The sequence below is a fragment of the Canis aureus genome, chromosome 12 (genome assembly GCF_053574225.1).
Source record: "Canis aureus isolate CA01 chromosome 12, VMU_Caureus_v.1.0, whole genome shotgun sequence".
Taxonomy (NCBI): Eukaryota; Metazoa; Chordata; class Mammalia; order Carnivora; family Canidae; genus Canis; species Canis aureus.
The window spans coordinates 8654817-8672318 of record NC_135622.1 but is presented as its reverse complement, the minus strand read 5'-3'; the positions used below and the strand labels follow the sequence as shown (position 1 = coordinate 8672318).

Below are 17502 nucleotides of genomic sequence, written 5' to 3'. Positions count from 1 at the left end.
ACGAATTTATCCAACTGGTTGTTAAACCATCAGAATCTTGAAATCAGCTATGGTGGAAATATTTACAGTATGGCATTTGGAAAATGCTACAAATCAGACTTTTCTCCCCATCCAGGAGCTGGTTGTTAAACATTTACCAGCCCACTACAAGAAGCAACCAATCTTTGTAAACAAATAGAATGGTCTACCGTTGTTTCCTTGTCAACCAGGGCTTCTAGGAGCCCAACAATGGCAATGGATGTATAACATCTAAAAATCCTTCAGCCTGTGTCTCTTCTCTCTACCTAGATGTCATAGTACTGGTTTTCTTATTTCACAAGAAAGAATCAGTGTCATTTAGACCCTCTTGAATAACCTTCTGGCAGAGCAAGTTGAAGCAAAACCAAGAAGGTAAAAACCCATTCACCCTCCCCTATCCTTAATGAGCTCAGTTTAGGGTCTTCTGTTTCCTTGGCAACATACCTGACACTAAAACTACTTCCAGTTCCCACTTTTCTCAGCTACTTTGAGTGTTGCCAGTAAAATACTTCCATGCCTTTCTGCTCTCTTGGCACACTCTCTTGCTGTCACCCCACATGAGTCTTGGGATGGTTTCCAGGCTGGGGCCCCCACTTTTGCACACTGTCCCTTCCTTAAACTGGCCTCTAATTGAGTCCAACATTTTCTTTCCTGCAGTATGGACTGGATAGTGCTAAGTGCTGTCACTTAAGGAACCCCAGGTGCAAAGGCTGGGCCTCCCCCAACCCCATATTGTCATCTGTCCACCTCCCACAATCACCAATTGACCTACACTGTCAAGATTTCCTAAGCCAGTGCCTGAAGTCGGGGGTATTTGTGGGTTCGCCTTGGAAACTATCCCATCCTAAGGATGATGAAAGGATTAAGGAGAAACCAACTTGAAATGATACCAATAGGTTTCGGCAGAACTGCCTCCGGAAAACACAAAGGCTGTGTTTCTGCACAAAATCCGTGGCCATTTACCCCTTTGTTTTTTTTTTTCTCTTATTGCTCCCAATTTCCCTCTCTTGGCCTCCACACCCCTGCCCCACCCCCAGTGCTCCAGAGGACTGGTTCCAATTGCAAGGCCATTCCTGCAACAATCTCTGGAAACTGGAGTGAAAGGTGCCGACAAAGAGGCCCTCTCCACAGCTCCCTTTTCACAAGAAGCATGTATCCAATTAAAGGATTTTAATTAAAATGCTTTCTGTAGCATCCTGTTTCTACTCACTGTTATAAATTAAACTTGACATTCTCTGATTTAACAGGTGGGTGAGATTATTCTGAAAGCTGCCAGATGAGAGGAAATAGAAACTAGGCTGAAGGAAGCTGTGTGCCTGGGAGCATAACATGTATGTATGAAAACGTGTGTGTGTGTGTGCGTGTGCACATGCTGTGTGCACATATGCACTCATATTTGTGCAAGTGCACAATTATGTGTACACATATCTATCTTTAAATTAGTTTGAAATTGTTCAACTTTAAATGGAAAAGTCATGATATAACAAGGGGGACACCAGGAGCAAATAGAACCTTAATCTAAAAACTTAAAATCTCATGCGATATCCATAAAATCTCCATCGGCACTATCCATTCGCACATTTCTTGTGGGTGATATTCTTTTCTAAGTATCAGCTGAGAAAAATCTGTAACCTCTATTTGTTGTTTCCTTTAAATGATGGGGTTTTTTTTAAGATTTTATTTATTTATTTATTCATGAGAGGCATAGAAAGAGAGAGAGAGAGAGAGAGAGAGAGAGAGGCAGAGACACAGGCAGAGGGAGAAGCAGGCTCCATGCAGGGAGCCTGACGTTGGACTCGATCCCGGGTCTCCAGGATCAGGCCCTGGGCTGAAGGCGGCGCTAAACCGCTGGGCCACCGGGGCTGCCCTAAATGATGTTTTAATCCACACTATTTCTTTATGCAAGGGGATGAGGAGGGAAGGAGTTTCAGTGTTAACCATTACAGGCTTCACCTCCATAGCGCTTTACAGTCACTCCTCAAATTAAATGCTCCAAAGAGTTCTGATAGATTCTGCACCACACCTCTGGATGTAAACTGGCCACTGCAAGGGCCCTCTTTGTTCCAGCCAAAGTAGTTTACTCACAAATCCTATCATGATGCATATTATCTAAACTCCACATGGAGCACCTGGGTGGTTCATTGGTTGAGCGTCTGTCTTTTGCTCAGGTCAGGTCATGATCCCTGGGATCAAGCCCTACATCAGGCTCCCCACAGGGAGCCTGCTTCTCCCTCTGCCTATGTCTCTGTGTCTCTCATTAATAATAATTTTTTTTAAATCTTCTAAATTTTTTTTAAAAAATAAACACCACACTATTGTCCATGTCATTCTCCCTGCCTAGACCTCTTCTCTCCAAAATTGCCTCTTCCTTCCAGACTCTGTTCCTATTTCTACTCCCCTGTGACATTCTTCCTAACCACTCTAGCTATACTTTCTGCTTTAAGAACTTATCATATTCATCCCTTTGTTCAACAGGACCAAGCAGTACTGTAGATGCTAAAGGTACAGCAGTGAACAATAAAATAAGGAAATGTAAAACATGTTTAGTGGTAGGTATAGATTCAGAAGAAAAATAAAACAAGTTGAGGTGGACAGAGTGTTGTTTGTGTTTTTATCTAATTCTGTTGTCATTATTTAAAGTTTTATATGTTGATCTCTCATTCCTCTAATTGGATTGTAATTCCCTTGAGAATCAGAGTTATGTCTTATACCTAGGGGTAATATTCAAAATATTTAACAACCAGTACAACAGAGACACTAACCAGTGTGAATAGACCTCAGCCATTCTAGTGTGTCCTAGCTAAACATGATCCCTGCTAATCATTGTATCATCCAGGTTACAATATTACTCAATATATTTTCATCCACATATTGATTTCATAGTATTTGTTTCTCATATTATCTAAATGGGACTCTAGTGACCTAAAAGAATAAATGTATTGCAATCAAAGAGTCTAACTTACTTTTAAAGAATGTACAGATTGGGCACTCCTCAAGCAGGGCCAGATAGTTACCATTAAGCCAGCTGGATGGATTTCCTTTCAGTGTTGAAAACTCATCAGATGTCCTGCCCACCTAGGAAAGAATTTTCAAGAAAAACAGTCATTCATAGCTTTATCTCTGCTGAAAAAGACCTCAATTCCAGCTTTCCCATTTATTTTTTTTTTCCCATTTAATTTCTGAGGGGAAAGTGCTTTATTGTGTATTAGAAAGATCATGGACTTTGAATTTAAGACAGATCTGAGTTCAAATCATCTACCATAAGTCTCAGGTACTAATTTAGCCTGGTTAAAGAACTTTTCTGAGGATTGGTAATCTTTACTGTAAAATGGAAAGCATAATATCAATTTTGCAATGTTTTTGTGGAAAATTAAATGAAACAAATTGAAAAAAGTACATAGTACTTACCTGACACAAAATCGATGATTTAGTGTGTGAGTGAATGATTGCTATTGTAGCTATTGTCATTATCAAAAATGGTATAATTGCACTTGTGGTCGATAGTACATTATACAGATAGACTCACCTTCACATGCTGGTGGTATTAAAAAAAAATTCAATTGAGTAAATTTGAAAATCTAATTGGTTTTATTAAGCAATTCATGAACCTGGGAGCAACCCATCTAGCAAGTAGATGCTCTGAGGAGTTATACCTAGTGGAAGGTTTCTATAGGAAGGAATGTGAGGCAAGGAAGTTGACAGCAAAAGAAAAGAAAAGTTTATTTTAGGCCAGGGCAGCTTTTGTGGGAGAAAAGACTGTCAGGGTTTTTTTTTTTAATTTTTATTTATTTATGATAGAGAGAGAGAGGCAGAGGGAGAAGCAGGCTCCATGCACCGGGAGCCTGACTGTCAGGGTTTTTATCACACAGATTACCTCACTGGTGCTGATGAGGAAATTTCAGATTGACTGTTAAAAAGTCACCTTCTCAGAATAGGTTGGAACTGTAAGTCTTGGTTTGCTGTTGTAGGGGCAATGACTCCATTTGGGGCTTGTATCTTTTTTAACAGTGGACACTTATGTATGGCTTATACTCCCAAATGCCCAGAGTTCCCCTTTACTCTGCTTCTAGCACCTTGTATCCAGGAAAGAGAAGAGGCACCCATAGCTCAAATATAGTGTCCCCGCAATCCTGCAAGCTCCTTGAGGACATGTCATCTCAACTTTCATCTCTTTTGTATCTTCACCTCTTCTCACCTGCTGGTATAAGGCTATACCCTCAGGACAAAATACAATGTGAAGCTGTATAGAACAAGAAGAGCAGTTGAAATGATTGAAGGAACTGTGGGGCAGGTAATCAGATGATGTAAGACTTCTGAGAGAGACTGAAGGGGAACATACTTGAGTCCACTGAATCACAAGTATGCCCATCCAATGAACGCACTCTTTCATTGGGAGACCACTGGCTCAAGCTGGAAAGAGGTAAACCTAGAGGGAATAAATAAAAATGTCATTTTCCATGACAGATTTTATGATTATGGAACTCATTACTCCCAAGAAATGATGCAAGCTGAAACTATAAATGGCTACAAAAAATGAGTGAGAAAAACCCATGGAAGACCAGCCCATCTTGGGAGTACATTAAGGGAAATTACAATGTTTGAGGCGTAGTGGCAACAATCAACAAGCACTTATGAGAGCTCCTCTGTGCCAAAACTTGTGCTGTGTGCAGATGGAGAAGCAAAAAAAGTAAAGACAAGGTCCCAGGCCTGAAAGCTCTCACAAAACAGGAGAGGTGACATGTGCTGGCAAATGCGTACAGGGCAAGTTAGAATCTGATCAGCAACAAGGAAGTGCTATGGAAAACAAAAAGTGAGGCTGCGGCTTCTAATTTGAAGGCTTCGGTGAAGAAGTAGCATTTGGATGTGCATTAAAGAAGGATGGAATTGAGGCAGTTACTAGAAGTGAGGTAGAGGCAAAGCTCCTGGAAGGGGCTGTGGGAGGTGGAAGAAGGGAATATGAACTGAGGATGATATCCAGTGTAATGGGCCCCAGTCCCTTCTCAGCTGCTAGGTCCAACAATGCCCCTCTGCCATACTTGGTGGAGGCAGTGAAGGAGAAGTAGAACAGTTAATGCAAAGAGAAGGAAAGGAAAATGACAAGAAGATTATGTATCTATCAGATAGTAGGGGTAGGAATATTTAAAAAGATGACATCAAAAATTTCTGCCAGCTCCACAACAGCTATAATTTATTTTATGCCTCCTGCCCAAAAGGAGTTAACCCCCTGCCCATGCCACCTTACCCCCTCAACACACACAGTAAACTCTAAAGGGTTTAATAAATGTGATTTCTTAAGTAAACTTAAACTCCCATTTTGAGAGGCTTAGGATATGGTCCCACAAACAGGAAGAATCTAAGTAACTAGCAAACTAGAGGACGATAGCCAACATTGTAAAGTGTGTGGGACAAGATCTGGGACAGGATCTTGGAGGAGGCTAAAGGAGGATTGAACATTAAACAGAGGGATACACAAATAAATACATACTTTCAATCTGTGATACACACTCAACAGAAAGAGATTGCTGTGCAGTAAGAGAGGGTGACTGATGGGCAACATATGAAAAGCCAATAAGGGTTTCCAACCCTCTTCTTGGGAGAGGTCTAAATTTACCTCAAATGCCACATTTAGCTTCTCAGATGATTTCCCATCGCCGTCTCCCAACTCATTTTTAGCCCCTTACCATTCAAACACTACATCACCTCTTTAAAGCATATATAGAAGAATATATAGAAGAATGGTTGAGAAAACCATTCTAAAGCTAAAAGCCAAGCTTTAGAGCATAGCCGGTCATGCATTAAGCATCCACCCTTTAAGTCCCTGGGATAGAATCTATATATGGGCCAGAATATTTTCCCCAAAGCGCCCAAGGAGATGAAACTTCCCAAGAACTCTCCCAAGATGTGCTCCACTTTTCATTCCAGGAGCAAGCCTGCTTATGAATGAGTCCATGTTTGACTCACTGGTAAAAGAGGAATTTGTTGAGCACACTTGCATATGACACCCAGTTGATTCTTCTGGCATTGAGTAAGAAAGGCATAAAAATCCTGTGTTTTCTTATGAAAGGACACAGTTATTATCCATCAAATTTCTTACTATGAAAATACAGGCAGCAAAGAAGAGAAATGTAGGCCCAGGCTATCAAGATTAAGCAGGATAGAGATCAAGACCCCTAAGAAAAATTTGCCCATCTTCTATGAAACAGTCAGAAGTTAAAATGTTCAAGGAATCAGGGTGCCTGGGTGGCTGAGTCAGAAGAGCATGCAACTCTTGATCTCAGGATTATGAGTTCAAGCCCCGCACTGGGTGTAGAACTTACATTAAGAAAAAAAAAATGCTTAAGGTACTACGGGAACACCCTAAAGTTAAAACAGAAAAAATCTGACCATACCCTTCATATGGATACACACCAATAAACTGTATTTTATTTCTCAGTAGAAGGAAAGAAGAGAGTCATTTATGGATACATTCTTCAGTTCTCGACTGCCTTTTGTCTAAGCAGGCTCATCCAAACAATGGTTTGCCCAAGCATAGATTTACCAACTGCTGCTTTTTAGACTAAGAATATAAGCCTATTCTTACTCTGGAATACCTGCTGATAATACCTCAGGGACACAGAAGAGAATAGTAATGTCCTCTTGCAGATAGAGTGAGTAACTGTCCTGGTGCTGGGATTGACCTTGTTTTAGCACTGAAAATCCCACATCCAAGGAACCCCCTTGGTCCCAGGTAAGCCAAAGTTAGTGAACCCTTTAGAGCACACCAAGTCAAGTCCTGACCCACCACTGGGGGATAGGACTAAGGAGTGGCATGGAAATGCTGACTGAAACAACATAATAGATTGTCTTTGACTCTTTGACCATTTTGCCGGGGCCCAAGTCTTGACTGAAGAAAAGCTTTAATGGTTACATTCCTTGGGACTAAAAACTATGAAAATTACAAAATGGGACCAATATCCAAAATTGCTCCTTATTCTGAATAAATTAGGAAGCTCCTGACGAGAAAGTATAAAATGAAGGCCTTATCCTTCATTTTAATTGTTTTAAATGGGAAACACTAGCCATTTGTGGTGAAATACTGGAGCTATTGAAAATATCTTAGAGAAATCTGGACTTTCTGTTTCATGAGAGCAGAAGGTAAAACTACAATTCCTCAATTGTAAATTGTACCTTGAATAAATGGACAGGTTGAAGAACAATCTGAACTGAATGCAGAAAGCAAAATTAGCAGTTCTGTTGAGCTTCTATCTTACAAACAAAGAGAATGGTTTGAAAACTGGGAGGAATAGAACATTAAAAAAGGAAATCTGAGAGGGGCACTTGACAGGATGAGCACTGGGTGTTATTCTGTATGTTGGCAAATTGAACACCAATAAAAAATAAATTTATTATTTTAAAAAAAGGAAATCTGTTCTCAGGAGAGAAGGCAATAAAAGATAACTTATATCTCTCATTCCCAAATGTTGCTCCATCGATTGGCTACAATAGAATCACCTAGGAAACTTGTTAAAAAAACACAGAATCCAAGCCCCAGTTTTAACAGTGATTTGGGTCTGGGTGCACCAGGGAATCTTATTTTAACAAGCTCTCTAGGTGATTCTGATGAGCAGCTAGTTTTGGAATCACTGACTTAGATGATTAAAATGGTTTAATGGCAAAATCACATGGATTATTCTCCAAACATCTTCTCAAGAGGCAATAGAACTTGATGGTTAAGAGTTTGAGATCTCTTAGAATATAACAGATTCTAACAATCTAGGATGGAATTCTGGCTCTGTAACTTGTTAACTGCACGAACTTGAAAAGTGAATAAATTTCTCTGTTTCTCAATTTCCCCATCTAAATATAATGATAATAATAGTAACTTTCCAGAGTTGTTGTAAGATTGAAATATAGGCATACTTCATTTTATTACTCTTTGTTTTTTGCATGGCTAATATGGTATTTTTTACAAATTTAAAGTTTGGGGCAAGACTTCTATTGACAAAGTCTATGGGTGCTATTTTTCCAACAGCATTTGCTCACTTCATGTTTCAGTGTCACATTTTGGTAATTCTCACAATATTTTCAACTTTTTAATTATTATTACACTCATCACAGTGATCTGTAATCAGTAATTATGACTTGCTGAAAACTCAGATGATGGTTAGCATTTTTTTATTTGTATTTCGGAAGTATTTCCTAATATTTTTATGAGCATGATGAGTCTGGAGCTCAAGCAAGAGGTATCTCAGGACAAACATATTCAGAACAGCACTTGATTTCTCCTTTGTGGCACCTAAGCTAACTCTACCCCAGCCTTCCCCCATCTCAGAAATAGTACCACCATTCATGAAGAAACCTGGAGATCATCTTGAATTCTAATCCCCACATAGACACAGGCAATTCATCAAATAAGTCATGTAAATTCTACCTCCAAAAAGTATCTTGAATCTATCCACCTGCCTTCATCCTCACTGTCAATCACCACAGTGTGTCTGACCATCCACTCTTGAGAATCCAGAAGCTCACAACAGCCCCCTAACTGACCATCTTATCTCCACTCCTAGTCCCTTCAAGGCATTCTCTGTGCAGCAGCCAGAGTGGGCTTTTTAAAAAATATATACCTCATGTCAGTCCCCTGCTTAAAACTCTTTGGTGCCGTCCCATTGCACGTAGAATACTAAGTCTAAATTTCTTACCATGGTCTATCAGGTCCTGCATAATCTGCCCCCATCTCACCCTTGTGCCCATTTACTTCTCCAGTAGAGTTGCCTGCTACCCCTCTTCTCCACACACTGGCCTTCTTTAAGCTCCGCAGCATGTAAAACTCACCTCAGACTCTCTGGGCTTGCTGTTCCCAGTCTTCCTGCTCTTCCCCAGCTTTCCATATGGGTCTCAGTTTAAATGTCTCTTCACAAAGACCCTAAATTATTCTTTATAGCTGCACCCTATTTATTAGCTTCCTATTGCTTAGCACAATTTGGAATTACCTTTATCTAGCTTACTTTTTGATTATCCTTCCACCAGCACTGCAAGCAGTGTGAGAGCAGAGACCACGTCTGTTTTATTCAGCAATACATCCCAGCACTGTGTCTGTTATATATTAGATACTCAAATATACTTGATAAGTAAATACACTAATGAAAGAGGTAAATTCATATCCAAGTAAATAGCCATACTCAAAGATTTGACTAACGGACACATTTTTATTTTATAATGATGTAAGTAGGAGGGGATGCTATATAATAAAAATATTTTATCCTTATAGTACAATTTCCAAAAGCATTAAGGGGCAGCAGGTAATGAGATGTCCCTGAAATCTTCCCATAGTTGCCTTTTACTTATCCTAAGGCCAACCCTGTAAATATTATTTAATTTGAATCTTCACTCTGATGCCGCACAATGCTTAGCCAGATCCAGTTAATGGAATTAACTAAATTGGCCACCTGTGAAATGTATTGAGATGCATAAGAGAGTCACAGAGCAGGACAACAGTTAATGCATCCAACGCTTAATGATGAATGGCATCAGTGTAGAGAGTGCTGGGAGTGGGTGAGGTCAAGGTGGGGAGCTCAGCTGAATAAAACCCACACATGCTAGGGTTACTTTGTCTCTAAGTTACTCCTCCCAAGGAAACCTGCTGCAAGAGTTATTGGCAGGGAGCCAGATAGGCTGACGAGAGTTGCACACCCATTTAGTCTTTCCCCAGCCCAGGTCCCTGGCTGAGGTGCTAATGAGCAGTAAAAAGGCCAGAAGGTGAGGAGGAGGAGGGGATAAGAGAGGCTGGATTATCCATGACCTGCATAATCAGTCCCTGAAGATTTGTTTTAACTAGACTTGCAGAATCCCTTTTCCACCCAAGAGCGTGTGAGAAATCCAGAGGAGATGGTAAAGTAATGGGAGTTGAGACACTGCCTTGTTAAGAGTGTGCAAACATTGACACAACTTCCCTAAGAAGTGCTTTGTGGGGGATAGAGGATAGATATTGGGTGCATGTCAATGGCATCTCTCTAGCTGTGGAATTTTTATAGTTCATTCAGTAAAAAAAAAAAAAAATAGTATGACACATTTGGGCAAAGTTTTCTGGAAATTATTTCTCTTCACCACTCCCATGGCTTAATTCTATGGCCTTCCTCTTCAAAAGAGTAGTTTGGCAAAGTACAACAAACAAACTGGTAAAATAGGGTCTTCGAAGGGAGCAAAAGCATCAGTTTGTAGAATGTGCAGATTGTCTATAGCAAAAATATACGATTTCAAACTACCAATGTGATATCACTGAAGGCAGAGTTGGGAAGAGGTAACTAGAATTCACGGTCACAAACTAGTACAACCTGGCTTCATCATACCACTGATGCACACACTGACTTTAGGAGTCAAAAAGATTAATGCTGGGTTTGACCCTTACTAGCTATGTGACCTTGGTTAAATTACTTAACCTCTTAAAACTTCATACCCCTCATCTTTTAAATATGGACAATGCAGATAAAACACTTAGTTAAAAATAATGTTTAAATAAAATAGTGTTGAGTAGATGGTGAAGATGGTGCTATTACTGATGATGATTTACTTCAGCTAAAAGACCCATAATTATTGCAGCGAACCAATGAGTAGCCAAGAGTTTCTGACTGGAAATATCCAAACACCAACAAATCAAACAAATTTAACTCCTTAGGCACAAAGGCCACTCGAAGCATTTTTCTTGAGAAGGAACTGAAGAAAGAAGGAAAAAATAACTTTTTAATAAAGATATTGTTGAAATTTTTACAGCAAGATTTTTCTTATATTTTAAATGTATAGTTATTTTTAATTTCTAAGAAAACCATGGAGAGAAAAATTCCAGAATGAATGTTTTCAGCACAGTAGAAATAAGCACTAAACATTAAGATTACCTGAAAGTTGAGAATTATATACACATTACTTACAGTTATCCTCTAGTATAGACTCAGATAAAATTCCTGGGGAGGGCAGTCCAGGTGGCTCAGTGGTTTAGTGCCACCTTCAGTCCAGGGCATGATCCTGGAGACCCGGGATCGAGTCCCACATCAGTCTCCCTGCATGGGGCCTGTTTCTCCCTCTGCCTGTATCTCTGCCTCTCTCTCTCTGTGTGTGTCTATGAATAAATAAATAAAATCTTAAAGAAAAATTCCTAGGGAAATCTTACTGGCAACTAAGAACTTGGACAGTGGGATACAGCAAAGAAGTAGGTTCAATGGAATCCCTAGAGTGAATTTTTACAGATGAATTGAGGAGATACACTCTAATGGAAATTGTATAAAAAGCAACATAATGATCATTGGAAAATTAATAAAAGGAAATCTCACCAAGATGGAGTCAGGAGACTAGGAGGTGGCATTTTCATTTTCTACCACTCATAGCCAATTGCAGATTTCAATAAGAAGGGAGTGACTTGTATTCAGAACAGAAATAAGCCAACTTTACTACCCAGGCATGAGGAAGAAAGATTTTCTCCTCCCCTGGCAACAGCCCAGCCAATAAGAATGCCACAATTCAGCCAATGAAAAGCCACTACACTTCAAACGCCTAGTTTACTCTGATGAACTTTTTGTTTATAACAGCCCTTTCCAACTCCCCACTTTCCTCTATAAAAGAGCATTCTTTTCCTTTGTTTTCAGGACTTGGCTATGCTTTTGCCATAGTTTGCATGTTGCAGATCCAGTTCTCTGTTATTCCCAATTAAACCCATGTTTGTTGATAAGGTAACAGACAGTCTTGTTTTTAGGGCTGACAGCCACAAAACAAATCTAAAAAAAAAAAAGTCTATTTGAAAACTATTAGTGGTAGGAAAAGTGTGTGAGTGAAAACTGTATTAACCTCATGAAATCACAGTTGACAGGTATTATATAACAACAACTCACGAAGTTTAGAAAATAGTATTTATGTGGAAGTCTTAAAAAAGAAAGGAATCATGAGGTGCCTGGGTGGCACAGTGAGTTGAGCTCCAAACTCTTGATTTCAGCTCAGGTTGTGATCTCAGAGTTGTGAGACTGAGCCCTGTATCAGGCTCCACACTCAGCACAGAGTCTGCTTGAGACTCTCTCTTGCTCTCCCTCTCTCTCTAAAATAAATAAATAAACATTTTTTAAAAAAGAAATGAATCGGGATGGTAAATATCAGTGACTGAGCAATGTGCTTAGGAAAGTCTATATTTCACAATTTCATTGTCCCAGAGATCTATGAACAGACATTTCACCATAGGGCAGTCACATCATCTACTCACTTTTATGTGAATCACTGAAACCTGACCTTGGGCCAGAAGTCAACTCTGTGTGGGATGTAGTACTATGAGCAATCCCTGGGGTGTCCTGGGTTGAATCTGAACACTGCCATCATCCAGCTATTTCATAAAGTCTTGCATCAGCAATCTTTGGATCACAGCTGGAAACAGTATCACCACTATGGTATTGGAACATTTTTTTGGCTGACATCTTGGGAACAGTGACATCATGTTCCAAGACTTAGGTGGCTGTGCTGTCCCCAACACTTTGACCAGAAACCTGGACAGGAAGCCATTATAGTGTAAACCCTTGGACTTGGCTTTGTAAAGTACATCAAAGCAGGAGTTCAATGACAAAGGAGACTGCAAGGAATGATGGAAACCAAGAATCAGCCTGATGCAGGATGTTGAAATGTAACCTCATGTGTACCTTGGTAGGGTCACCTTAAGAAAAGCCAAGATATGGAAATCTAAATTGATTTAAAATATAAGCCAGCATCTAATTCCTCCTGTCACAAATGGAATCTTTATCTATAAAACTATTCAGAATGGGGGAATTATTTTATTTATCCCATTCTCTACTAGTGTTAAAAATATGCTTGATTCAGAAAAAAAAATTCTTGATTCACAAAAACTAGATCCATCCATCTCTCACTGGATATATTTTTTGCATAAAATACAATGTAGCTGTACTTAAATGAATTTAAATACATGAAATATGAGTTTGGTTATTGTTCTCTTTGGATAATATTTTGATCTAGAAACTCAACAGCTTTTATATATATGAGAGTCATTTCTAGTTCAAACCGTTTCATTAGGAGTATTTTTATTTATTTCATGTGCATGTGTGTGTGTTTGGTGGGAGGGCGGGGTTCAATCATTATTATTGTAGGAGAAGCTTCAATTTGGTTCAAGGCTCAGAAAGAGATTCATAGGCGGTTTCTGTTTAAGTTCAGTAAGTCAGCCACGAGTTCCTGATTTAATTCGGTTCAAGCCCATGTATTTGTGTATGTTGTATATATGGATACATATACATCAAGTATGATATACATATCTTGATTTTTATTCTAGCTCATGTCACCAGTCACTAAACACTCAGCTCTTGGTTGTGGAAGGAGACCTCTGGGTGCATAAGAAAGTCTGAAAGAACACATGATGTGATGAGCACTGGGTGTTATATACAACTGATAAATTGTTGAACACTGTATCTGGACTAATGATGTACATATGTTCGCTAATTGAATTTAAATGAAAAGAGAAAATTCATGAAGAGAGTTTATGAGTGGGAAGACCACCAGGGGCAGCAGACTGGGATGAATGCCTCCCCAGACAGCACTCATCCCACACACTGCTCAGGCAGTATGCCAATAACTGCTGCTATGCCCCCAATTCTGACCTCTTCCTAAGCTCCCATTTCTAGCTGGAAGGGGAATACAGGGCAATACCAATGACCATTCAATAGATATTTGAGCATTTATTATGATCCAGGCTCTATTTTAGGCTCTAATGATTCAACACTGAATAAGATAGACATGTTTCTTTCTCTCATAGTGCTCACAGTGCTCTTCACTGAGGTACTGACCTCTTAAGTTATGGGAATGTTCAGCAAAAATATACTTATCTTTTTGAATGATAAGATTCACTAATATTTGGGATGCACAATATTGCCTCTCCCTAGTCAGAAGCCCATAAATGGCCACCTTACCTGGCATTCACTATTAAATGAGATGATTTCAAGACAGAAGGACCCTGAAATGCACATCATCTTTGAGAGATGTTTAGGTTTATACTACTTTTTAAATTTTTTTAAGATTTTATTTATTTATTCATGAGACACAAACACACACACAGAGAGAGAGAGAGAGAGGCAGAGATATACAGGCAGAGGGAGAAGCAGGCTCCATGCAGGGAACCCGATGTGGGACTTGATCCTGGGCCTCCAGGATCACGCCGCACGCCGAAGGCAGATGCTCAACCCCTGAGCCACCCAGGCGTCCCATAGGTTTATACTACTTTTATGTCAAGTTAAGGCTTGCATTCAAGAGTTGCTGTGTTAAATCTGTTAAGAGACCTGGTGTGAATAGACACCATAGTAGATTTGGGGAGAAAAGTCACTTATTATGTCTATTCTTCCTCAATTTGTTACTCAAAAAATATTGATTGAGCCATTACTCTGAGCCAGGAACCTATGTCTCAGCGTTTATTACGAGTATTTTCATATTCGTCACCTGAAACAGTTTAAAGAACTTTCCTATAATATAGATAAAGCAATCATTATTATTTATGAGTCCCACCATAGCCCTGAGTACTGAGGGCCAAAAGGTTTAAAATGCCTCCGCAATACTGTATAGCTGAGAAACAGTGCAGGCACCTCATCAGGGGTTATGAACACAGTCTAAAATTCTGCTACTTGTGATCAAATTCTGCCTCTGATGTCAGAGTGACATCTCTGTGCCTTGGTTTCCTCATAGGTAAATGAAGAAAATAATGGTTCCTGCCTTATAGGGTTGTTGCAAGGATTAAATCAAATGTTACAAATTAGCCATTTACGGTTGTGTCTGGCAGCTGGGAGTGCTTACTAAAAGTTTGCCATAATCATCAAATTCAGTCTTATGGTACCAACACCTCTATCTGCTTCTGTCCATAACTCCTGCCTGATTTTACTTTGCTCGGTGTGTTACTCTCTCAGATCAGAAGCATTTATGTTTCAAAGTCTCAAATTCCCCTAGAAACTCTGAGTAGGCCAACCAAAACCATTATTACAAAAGCCTTGAGATTGGTGTCCTTGAACCAATATAGTCTAATAACTTTTTCACTTTCCATAGGAAAAAAAGTTCGATTTTTCCAAGTCCTTCTATCTTCCCTTAGAGAAATTAAACCACCTGGGCTTCTGGGAAGCATATATTCTTTTCACTGAAGCACTGATTATTTTCTTTATATAGCAGAGGTAAAGTTTGCTTCAAAGAACTGATACACACATATATATGTGTATATATGTATATGTGTGTGTATATATATATATATATATATATATATATATATATATATATATAAACAAAGATCCCTTAAGAATTAAAAAGGAGAAGGGGAAGAAGCAAGGGGAAGAGGAAGGTTTAGCTTAGTTTAGTTGAAGAGAACTTCTGTGAATTTTGTTTTCACACAATGATCCCTTAGCCAGCAGTTAGTCAGCACACATTTCCTGAACACTTATCTTATGCTGAACCCTGCGATAAATAATGGAGATTCAAAGATAAGTAAGAAGTGGTTCCTGACATCATGGCCAAAAGGAAATTGGAGAGGCAGCTGCCCTCTAATGGGTATCCACATGTTGCTATAAGTTACCTTGTTTGAAGAAATCTGATTTGGAAGAAGCATTTGAAAATTGCACGCTGAGCTCACTTCCTTTGGTGCTTCAAGCATGTTGAAGGTGCCAAGAAACCGATCAATCTCGTAGGTACAACAACCTCCATAGCAAACACAGAAAATATTGGATCCATTCTGCCTATAAAGTCACAGAACTGGGAGAAACCCTGCAGTCTCATGTCCAGAACTGGCAGACACTTTGGCCAAGTGGGGATCCCAATGAGGTTGACAGAATGTCCTGCAGTAGGGCTCTAAGGCCTAAGATCCATGTTCCCTTGGCAAAATAGCAGCTTCCTGCTTCTAAGTAAATAAGTTTAAAAGGCTTATGGAAATGGTTCTGAAAGATGCTTGGCTATCCAAAAGTTCTTACAAAATAACATTTCAAATAAGTCAAGTGTGAAAGAATCGGAAACAGATGGATTAAGTTTCCCATAGAATACCCAGGACTTAACAATTAACAACAACAAAAAAAAGTTTTAAAAAGGGAAGAGGGGAAACCATGTTTGGAATTGTCCAAGTCAGAACCCTTGAAGGAGGATTTGGGATGTTTTGCCAAATACCTAGCTTCATCAGGTCCTTTATTTTCTACCACACTACAATTATGGAGCCTCAAATGAGGTTGAGTTTGTATACAGTTGCAGCCATCTCCAAAATATGAACTATGGAAGATACAGTCAGATGCTCCCTTAGTTGTGTAGATCCATTTCCCAGTATGTGTCCCACAGACCACTGGTTCTATGAGATACAAACCTCCATGCCATTCTCTCTGCCAAAGAGGCCTTTCACTGCTAAATTAAACCTTCATATCCCTCATGGCATCTCCAATGCCAACTTCCTGAAGGTATTTTCTTTTACCTTTTTTCCACTAGGTCTCCTACACAGCCTGACAAGTGTGATTCCTGTTGGGTGTCTCCAGACAGCTGCCACCAAAGAAAAAATCCTAGTTGTCCACAAACCAGAAAAAAAAACCAAAGGCAAGTGAGCACCTCCAAGAACTAAGTGTGCACTTCAGTACTACCCCAAAGCACAACTCCAAGGGACACTGTTAATTGTACTCTATGACAACAGCTTCTTCGATAACAAAGCACAATCGCACGATTCCCTCTGGGGTATGTAAAAAAAAAAAAAAAAAAAGTAGCCTTGCTATACTCATTCATGGTCCTACCTCCTCACATTTAGCCATATATTGATGGCCTTGCTGCCCGGGACACAGCTAGGGCAGAAGACACTTTATTGTTTGAAATGCAGAGAAAATTAGGACCCAGGAATTTCCATGGAAGAAAACAAGATATGGAGTGGTCTACATATTGACCCAGATTTAATAATGTAGGCCAATATTTTCCACACTATATTCTGTGGGATGTTTTTGAAATATTAAAAATATGATTCTCAGGTCAAATTAATCGGGGATTTCTCCAAGATTTCCTATAAACAAATACGTTATTTTGCATTGTGAATTTCCAAAGTGGTAGTGGAGAGAGAATTGGATATAGTGTTTCCCAAAATCATTTTACCAACAAACCTATTTTTGTAAAGCATAGTTATAGCTTTCTGAAAAATGCTTAAAACAAGAAAAAGAGATGGTTTCCTGGCTTTTTATAGTACTTTACCTTGATCTATCTTACTTCAACCTCATAATAGTCACTTTGCACCATTTGTCATTAATGTGGAAACCACGGATTGGTTACAGGAAATTTATGGACACCCTGAAATTGCATGCAAAATTGTGTTCACATATGTATTCTTGGAAGAGAGGTCCTCAGATTTGAGGAAGGGTTCAAGTCTCCAAAGTAAGGCAAATTCTCAAACCCTCTTTAATATCTTAGTTCAAGGTCAAGGGCAAAGAGGAGGAGTTACTTTTATGTACAGGTAAGTAAGCATGCAGAAAACAAACTCAACAGAAATGC

The 17502-nt window shown here is 39.4% G+C and overlaps 1 long non-coding RNA gene across 1 annotated transcript; it reads left to right on the top strand.

The window, feature by feature from the left end:
* Window positions 1-217: 217 nt before the first annotated feature.
* Window positions 218-16828, top strand: LOC144324613 (uncharacterized). The gene is made up of 3 exons (XR_013390046.1): window positions 218-390; window positions 1266-1349; window positions 16465-16828. It is a non-coding gene; the product is annotated as an uncharacterized LOC144324613 (long non-coding RNA).
* The last annotated feature ends 674 nt before the right edge of the window (window positions 16829-17502 follow it).